This window comes from Oryctolagus cuniculus, chromosome 16 (genome assembly GCF_964237555.1).
Source record: "Oryctolagus cuniculus chromosome 16, mOryCun1.1, whole genome shotgun sequence".
Classification (NCBI taxonomy): Eukaryota; Metazoa; Chordata; class Mammalia; order Lagomorpha; family Leporidae; genus Oryctolagus; species Oryctolagus cuniculus.
This window is the reverse complement of record NC_091447.1, coordinates 72,786,236-72,795,707: the sequence shown is the minus strand read 5'-3', so window position 1 is coordinate 72,795,707 and position 9,472 is coordinate 72,786,236. Positions and strand designations below refer to the sequence as shown.

Here is a 9,472-nt window from a genome sequence, read left to right as displayed (position 1 = left end):
TAAGAAAAAATGAAAAAGCCAAAGAAATGCAAGAATCCATAATGATATTGGGTTTGATTTAGTTGCAAGGAAACTGGCTGTTCCCAGATTCATCCACCACTAAAGCTGACTGCCTGTGGAATTCTGACTGAATTAACCTGACAATCCCAGTGAAACTCAAGAAACCAAATTTCAGCTGAGGCACCCAAAACAAAGACAATAGCCAGAATTGGAGCAAACCAACAGCTGTGTCCTGTTTGAAAAAGACCATTCCTCAGGTGCCCTGAACTCTATATTGCAGCCTCAAAACCAAAGGTCACATCAGAAAATTCATTACAAACCATGATAAATAAGGGAAATGTGAAAAAGCCAAAGAAATGCAAGAGTCCTTTGTGATATTTGGCTGGATTTAGACACAAAGAAACTGGCTGTTTCCAGATTCATCCCCCCCTTCCACAGACTGACTCTGGAATTTTGATTGAATTCACCTCAATATCGCACTCACACTCATTTTGGAGGGAATTAGAATCTGTCCCCTCAGCAGAAGCGTTCTATGTCATTTTCCAAAACACAGAAACTCATCTTGGTTGTGTTGCCTGTAGATTTCTAATCCTGAAATGGCAATGCGCTGTGTTTTTTTTTTTTTCTTTCATAATGGCTACTCTCCAAAACATGCTTGTATTGCATCAGAATACAAAATTTGGGAATAGGAAGGCAAAACCGACTCAGACCCAGAAAACATTTAGGAAATTGGCACTCAAGAAACCACAAATCGGCTGAGGCACCCAAAACAATGACAGCAAGCCAGAATTCGAGCAAGCCAACAGCTGTGCCCTGGTTGAAAAAGAACGTTCCTCTTGTGCCCTGAACTCAATATGCCAGCCTCAAAACCAAAGCTCACATCAGAAAATTCATTACAAACCATGATAAATAAGAAAAAAGAGAAAAAAGCCAAAAAAATGCAAGAATCCATGATGATATTGGACTTGATTTAGTCTCAAGAAAACCGAATGTTCCCGGATTCATCCACACCTCCAGCTGATGCCTGTGGAATTCTGTCTGAATTAACCTGAAAATCACAGTGAAACTCATTTTGGAGGCAATTAATATCTGTCACCTCAGCCAAAGTGTTCCATTTGATTTTCCAAAACACAAAAACTCACCTTGGTTGTGTTACTTGTAGATTTATATTCTTCAAATGCTCATTTGTAATGTTTTTTATTTCATAATGGCTACTCTGTCCAAACTCTTGTTTGTGTTGCGTCAGAATACAGAATTTGGGAATGAAGAAGGCAAAGCCAACTCAGACCCAGAAAACATTTAGGAAATTGCCAGACAAGAAACCACAAATCGGCTGAGGCACCCAAAACAATGACAGCAAGCCATAATTGAAGCAGGCCAACAGCTATGCCCTGTTTGAAAAAGACCATTCCTCCTGTGCACTGAACTCTATATTGCAGCCTCAAAACCAAAGCTCACATCAGAAAATTCATTACAAACCATGATAAAAAGAAAAAAGAGAAAGAAGCCAAAGAAATGCAAGAGTCCTTTGTGATATTGGGCTTGATTTAGTTGCAAGGAAACCAGCTGTTCCCGGATTCATCCACCCCTCCTAGCTGACTGGCTGTGGAATTCTGATTGAATTCACCTGAAAATCGCACTCACTCTCGATTTGGAGGAAATTAATATCTGCCCCTCAGTGGAAGGGTTCTATGTCATTTTCCAAAACCCAAAAACTCATCTTGGTCATGTTGCCTATGATTTCTAATCATGAAAACCCAATATGTTCTGTTTTTCAATTTCCTGATGGATCCTCGTTCTAAACCCTTGTTTGTATTGCATCAGAATACACAATTTGAAAAGGAAAAAGGCAAAACCAACTCAGACCAACAAAGCATTTAGGAAAAAGTCGCTCAAAATGAAAAATTGCCTGAGGCACCCAAAGCAATTACAGAAAGCCAGAATTGGAGAGAAACAACAGCTGTGCCCTAATTGAAAAAGACCATTCCTCTGGTTCCCTGAACTCCTTAAGCCAGCCTCAAAACCACAACCCACATCAGAAAATTTATTACAAACCATGATAAATAAGAAAATGTGAAAAATGCAAAAAAGAAAAAGAAATGCAAGAGTCCTTCGTGATATGGCGCTTGTTTTAGTACAAGGAAACCAGCTGTTTCCGGATTCATCCACCCCTCCCAGCTGACTGACTGTGGAATTCTGATTGTATTCACCTGAAAAGAGAGAACATTTATAAGTATATTGGGACTGTGGAACCTGTCATTTACCAATCACATGTTAGACTGAATCATAGACCAAATATAGGGAAGAAATCCTATGCATGTAAACCTTGTGGGAATTCATTCAGTATTAAATACCCTCCATCACAGCACTCATATTGTGGAAAACCCTCATGTGTGTAATGATTGTGTGGAAACCACTCACCAGAAGTCAGATCTCATTAGACATCAGAGAATTCACACAGGGTTGAAATCTTACAAATCTAATGACTGTGGGAAGTTCTTTGGCCAGAAGAAACACCTCATAAATCATCAGAGAATTCACACAGGTGAGAAACCTTTTGAATGTAATGACTGTGGAAAATCCTTTGGCCAGAAGGCAAACCTCATAAATCATCAGAGAATTCACACAGGTGAGAAACCTTATGAATGCAATTACTATGGAAAATCCTTTGGCCAGAAGGCAAACCTCATAAATCATCAGAGAATTCACAGAGGGGAGAAACCTTATGAATGCAATCATTGTGGAAAAGCCTTTGCTGAGAAATCAAAGCTCACAAAGCATCAGACAATTTGTACTGGGGGAAACCTTATGATTGCAATGACTGTGGAAAAACCTTTGCTGAGAAGTCAAACCTCAGAAAGTATCAGAGCCTTCACACCATGGAGAAAGATTATAAATGAAATGACTGTGGAAAAGCCTTTGGTCCCATCCTTGCATACCAAGGATAAATCCCACTTGGTCTGGGTGGATGATCTTTCTGATGCATTGTTGGATTCAATTGGCCAGAATTCTGTTGCAGATCTTTGCATGTATGTTCATCAGGGAAATTGGTCTATAATTACTTTCTTTGTTGCACTTTTTTCAAGTTTAGGAATGAAGGTGATGTTGGCTTCATAGAAAGAATTTGGGAGAATCACCTCTCTCTCAATTGTTTTGAATAACTTGAGAAGAATTGCAGTTAGTGCTTTAAATGTCTGTTAGAATTCAGCAGTGAAGCCTTCCAGTTTTGGGGTTTTCTTGGTAGTGATGGTCTTTATTACTGGTATCATTTCCATCTGGTTATGTGTGTGTTTAGGTTTTCTATATCTTTGTTGCTCAATTTAGGTAGGTTTTATGGATGGAAGGATGGTGGAAAGCCTCTTTGCTGTACTTCATAACTCATAAGATATCAGAGTATCCACACAGGGAATTTTCTACTTGACCTTTTTGTGCAAGTTATATCTCATGAAATATTAGAGAATTCACCAAGGGGAGAAATGCATGAATATAATACATGTGAATAGCCTTTGTGGTGCAAATCAGACCTCATCAAACATAAAAGAATTCTCATGGGGAGCAATTTTATGAATGTAATGACTCAGAGCCTTTTACCATAATTCAGCCCTCATTGTACATCATCAAATTCATATAGGGAAAAACTCCTTTGAAAGTAAAATCCCTTTAATTAGAAGCCATACCTCATAAGACAACAGGGAATTCACGTGGGAGAGAAACCTTATGGGTGTAATGAGTGTTGGAAAGCTCTGCCCAAATCTCTCCTTATATCAGAATGCACAACATATATATCTAATGAATGAAATAAATGTGAGAAAGTCATTTCACATAGGTAATGCCTCATAATCCATCATGGAATTTGAACAAGGGAGAGACCTTAACAATATAATGAATGTGGAAGAGCTTTTCTCCAAAATTCATGTAAGTATTGTGACAAAACCTTTTGCTGGAAATCACATCCTATCCAACAGAGACTCATGTAAAGGAGAAAGCTTATAAATATTATTAGAGTCAGAAGTCAATGGTACATCAGAGAATTGACACAGGTGGTTTCTTAGGCGTATACTGATTGTGCAAAAACATTTTCTTTATTTCAGGCTTGTATAGACACAGAATTCACAAAAGGTGATAGTCTTTGCATGCTGTAAATACAATAAAACCTTTAGCCAGAAATTAGACATCAACAGACTTCAGAGAATTCATAAGGAACAAAAGTCTATGCAATGAATTTGGAAAATGTATTTCTGTTATAAATCAGTCTTCAATTCCCATGAATAGACTCACAAATGAGAAAACATGCATGCATAGAAAAGTTTTGTACCATAAATTATCTCTAGATGGTAAACTAATATATCACACAAAAGAAATATCATGAGTGTAATGGAATTGGGAAACCCTTTGCTATAAGGCAGATTTCCAGAAAGCTTAGCAAGATTACAGAAAAGTCTCTGAAAATGTAACATGTCTGAAAGATTTGTTGGCATCACAAACTGGAGGATAGCTCAAGTGCATGTGTTTTTGTGCCTGGCATCCAAATTGATATCTCTTTTTCTTTGATGAATTCCTTGTTTATTTATTTAGCAGATTTAGAGACAAAGGATTCCTGTCCATTGATTTACTACTATATGCCCACAATTGCCATGGTAAAGTATATGGCAAAAACTGAGTGCTGGGGGCTGTGAATCTGATTCATCACTGATAACATTGAAGACATTGGTTCCTGGTTCTTATGCTGCTATGCATGGAAATGTTTCTCTAATTTCATTTTCAAATAGTTCATTGTTAATATAAAGAAATGCTTCTAATTTTTAAAATTTCATTGAAATAATTTGTGATTAATGTGTCCTAGTCATGCATTATTACAGGGTGTAGTGCAATATTTGCACACATTTATGCAGTAAAAAGTGATCAAGCTAAGCGACTACAGTTTTATTAATTTTTAAAGAGTTATTTATTTGAAAGACAGAGTTACAGAGAGAAGTAGCAGCAGAGAGAGAGAGAGGTCTTCCTCTGCCGGTTCACTCCCCAGATGGCCACAATGGCCGGAGCTCTGCCAATCTGATTCCAGGAACCAGGAGCTTCTTCCAGATCTCCCACTTGGGTGCAGGGACCCAAGGACTTGGGCCATCTTCTACTGCTTTCCAGGCCATAGCAGAGAGTTGGATCAGAAGAGGAGCAGCCAGGACTAGAACTGGTACCCACATGGGATGCTGGTGCTTCAGGCCAGGGTGTTAGCCCACTGTGCCACAATGCTGGCCCCCAAGCAACTACAGTTTCTAATTCTTCTCCATGATTTGAGACTACCAGCTCCTCTCCTTCAGTTCTTTACACAGAACCTAATATGGTTGAATGTAGTCATCTCATTATATTATGGAACACCAGAAGTTCTTTCTGCCTCTTTGATTTTTGATACCTATTATCCAATCCCCCTCTATCCCTAGCTGCTTCCCTTCTCAGCCTCTAGTAATCACAGTTCTGTGTTCAGATCCATTATTTTCTTTCACTTCCACATGTGACAAGGACCAGGTGACATTTGTGTTCCTGCTTCTGGCTTATTTCAATTAATTTAATAATATTTTGTTCTTTTTTTGTATCTAAAAGAGGTTGCCCTGTCCATTGTTTTTCACTGATGGACAGCTAGATTGGTTTCACATCCTGGCTGCAGTGAACTGTGTTATAGTGGCTGTGTTATGGGAAAATTGCTGTATCTTTGATATGCTCTCCTCCTTTCCTTCTAATAAAATTTCCTTATTCTATATAGCCAAGAGCAAGATAACTCTCACATGGTAGGTCAATTTTTATCTTAGTTTAATTTTTGTTATTTATTTGAAAGAGTTACAATAGAGGTAGAGACACAGAGAGGTCCTCCATTAGCTGGTTCGCTCTACAGATGACTACAAAGGCCAGAGTTATGCCATTCTGAAACCTGGAGACAGGAGCTTCCTCTGGGTCTCCCTCATGGGTGCATGGGCCCAAGGACTTGGGCCATCTTCTACTGCTATCCCAGGAGATAGCAGAGAGCTGTATTGGAAGAAGAGCAGCTGGAACTAGAACTGGCACCCAAATGGGATGCTGGCCCTTCAGGCCAGGGCTTTAACTCACTGCACAACAGCGCCAGCCCCAATTTTTATCCTTTTTAAGGAATGACCATACTGTTCTGCATAACATCTGTACTAACTTGTGTTTTCACCTACCATATATGGTGGTTTTCTTTTCCCATGTGCTCTCTAGCATTTGTTATTTTTTATCAGTTTGGCATAAAAATGATATAGTATTGTTCATGTTTTTGTGTATTTTGAAATCAGTTAATTTGTTTATTAAATCTTTATTATTTGAAAGGTGGATTTAGAGAGAGAGGGAAAGACATAGATAGCTTTCATCTGCTGGCTCACACCCCAGAGAGTTTCAACAGTTGAGCCTGGGGCATGCTGGAGTCAGGAGCTTCATCCAAGTCTCCCACATGAGTGGCAAGGACCTGAGTCCTTCGTCCATCTTCTGCTGGTTTCCCAGGTGTTTAGCAGTGAGCTAAATTGGAAGTGGAGATTCCTAAACTCAAAGTGGAACTCAGATGTTATGCTGGCCTCACAGATTGCAGCTTTCCCCACTTGGCCACAATGCCAGCCCCTCTATCAATTTAATTCCTCAAAAATAGCTCAGTAATGTTGGCATCTATCTCATTTTGTTTTTTCTCTGTTATTATTCAACTTATTGATGTCTTATTTTTGTTCACATTATTCCTCTCAATTGCTCTACCTGAGGTGAGTAGGGCTGCTGTGTTGCTTAAATGAAGTGTATGCTTTAGATTACTCATTTAATGAGTGCATGTCATTCACATAGCACTTCACTGAAGTTCTACTATGTCCCAAATCCTCTTCTAGGCACAGAATTTAGACCACTTTTCTCTTAGGCCCAGATCTTGCCTTTAACATACTACTTGGAATTTAGTAGCTCATGAAATCTGCAGACTGCATAAATGAATGAATATTTTGAGGGCTGTGCTTTTGTGGAGGAACTTCATAGGAGACCGAAGGAATAAAATAAATCAAAAGTATCCACAGTATATAGAATGTATACTATTTTACAAGTCACAGAGAAGAAGAAGAAGAAGGAAAGTAGTAAGACTAGAAAGTTTGTGGCAAGACTAACAGGCGCTGGTCAAGAACTTAATAAGCACATTAGGAAAGCAGTAAGGTTTCTTTTTTTTTTTTTTGAGGAAAAGTTTTTATTTCTAGTGATGAAATTGGCTACAGAACATTATGAAAGTTTAAAAATACAAAGAGAAATTGTCTATAATTAATAGATTCAAAATTTGACAATCAGTGAATATCATTATTAGTCATTACCAACAACAGTTATTGATTTGAAAGGCAGAGTGACAGGAAGAGGGAACCACTGCTTCACTCCCCAGACACTTGCAATAGCCAAAGCTTGACCAAGCCAAAACCAGGAACTGGGAATTCATTCTGGATGTCCCATTTGGGTGCAGGGACCCAAGCACTTCTGCCATCCTCCGTCTCCTCCCAGGGTGCACACTAGCAGAAACTTGCCTCAAAGCAGAGAAGCTACCACTCAAGCCAGGCATTTGTATATGGGATGTGGGTGTGTGGTGGTGATAGCAAGCCCTCATGGATAAAAAAAAAAAAAAAAAAAAAAAAAAAGTTATTTCTATGCCAAGGAAATTACTCTGTAGTCTTTCTCTTATAAACTACGTATTGCTGAACCTAGATAATTTTTCCTTTATTTAACAATGACATGAAAATGTCAGTTGAGTTGGCTTTGCTGAAGACCTTGTTTCTTGAATATTAGTGGCTAGCTGAGATAAATTCTTTTCATCTCTTTCTCGCTTCGGCAGCACATGTGCTCGCTTCGGCAGCACATATACTAAAATTGGAATGATACAGAGAAGATTAGCATGCCCCTGCGCAGTAAGGTTTCTTTACCTCCCTGTAGGCTTTGCTCTCCAGAGGTGAACAGGGTCCTCTAAACCCACTTGCTGCACACACAAACACCTGAGTGTTGTATTCTCCCACAGGTGTTGGAGACTGATATGGTGTTCTGATTTATATTTACATAATGGCTAGTGACATCGGGCATATTCACATGTTTTGACCATGTACATTTCTTCTGAGAAATGTCTATTCAGATCCTTGCCTGTTTCTTCACTGTATTTTTTGGAGTTTTTCCAATTCATGTAAATGTTCTGGAAATCTGTAAACATTCAGAGTTTTAATTTTTCCTGCCATCTGTTCATTGTATCTACACTCTGATGTTTACTTTGTTGTGAAGAAGTATCTTAGTTGGATATACTCAAATGTCTCTGTTTTTATTTTTGTGACTATTGCTATTGGAATCTTACCCAAAAGCTATTGTGTGTTGACAATATTTAGAGTTTCCCTATGTTTACTTGGGTTTGGGTCTTATGATTACATTTTAATTCACTGTGAGTTCACTTTCACATAGTGTAAGAGATGTTGGAGTCTCTTTTCAGGCTTCTACATATGGATAATCAAGTTCCTCTGCACCACTTGTGAAAGAGATTCTTCTTTCTCCAGTTCATTTTAGTTCCTTTGTTAAATATGAGTTGCTGGTAGAAATTTGGGTTTATTTCTATGCTACCAAGTCTTTTCCATTGAACTATGTGTCTGTTATTATATCAGTGCTAACACTTCTTCTTTTTTTTTTTTTTTTGCAGTATATTTATTTGAAAGGCAGAGTTACAGAGAGGTAGAGGCAGAGAGAGAGAGAGGTCTTCCATCCACTGGTTTACTCCCCAAATGGCCACAATGGCCGGAGCTCTGTTGATCTGAATCCAAGTGTCAGGAGCTTCTTCCAGGTCTCTATGCAGGTGCAGGGGCCCAAAGACTTTGGCCATTTTCTACTTTTTTCTCAGGCTATACCAGAGAGGGGTATAAGAAGTGGAGCAGCTGGGAAACATATTGGCACCCATATGAGATGCCAGCACTGCAGACGGTGACTTTACCTGCTTTGTCATAGTGCTGACCCCTGTAATATGTCTTAAAATATGGTGTGATGTCTCCAGCTTTTTTTTGCTTTATAATATTGCTTTAGATGTTAAGCATCTCTCATGTTTCTATGTGAATTTTAGCATCATTTTTTCTAGCTCTGAGAACATCGTTGGTATGTTGATTGGGATTACATTGAATTTGCAAATTGCTTTTGGTAGTATGGATATTTTGGTATTATTCTTCCCATTCACAAACATAAGTTTTCTGTGAGACTGTCAAAAAGCCTTGACAAAAATTGGACTTTATTACACAAAAATTCATCACTTTTTGGGATCATTTAAATCCATAATTTTGCACTAATATTTGATAAATAATTAAAGACTTTGAGCATTTTAGTAGGAGAAATTAAAATATTTATCAATTTATTCAAATATTGTTTAGATGTGATATTCAAATATTGTTTAGAGCCATTGTCTGTATTCCCTCTAAATTACGATCTTTTTGCTTTTTGC

At 38.3% G+C, this 9,472-nt stretch overlaps 1 pseudogene; it reads left to right on the top strand.

Moving 5' to 3' along the window:
* The first annotated feature begins 7,851 nt into the window (after nucleotides 1-7,851).
* Nucleotides 7,852-7,919, top strand: LOC138845917 (U6 spliceosomal RNA; annotated as a pseudogene).
* The last annotated feature ends 1,553 nt before the right edge of the window (nucleotides 7,920-9,472 follow it).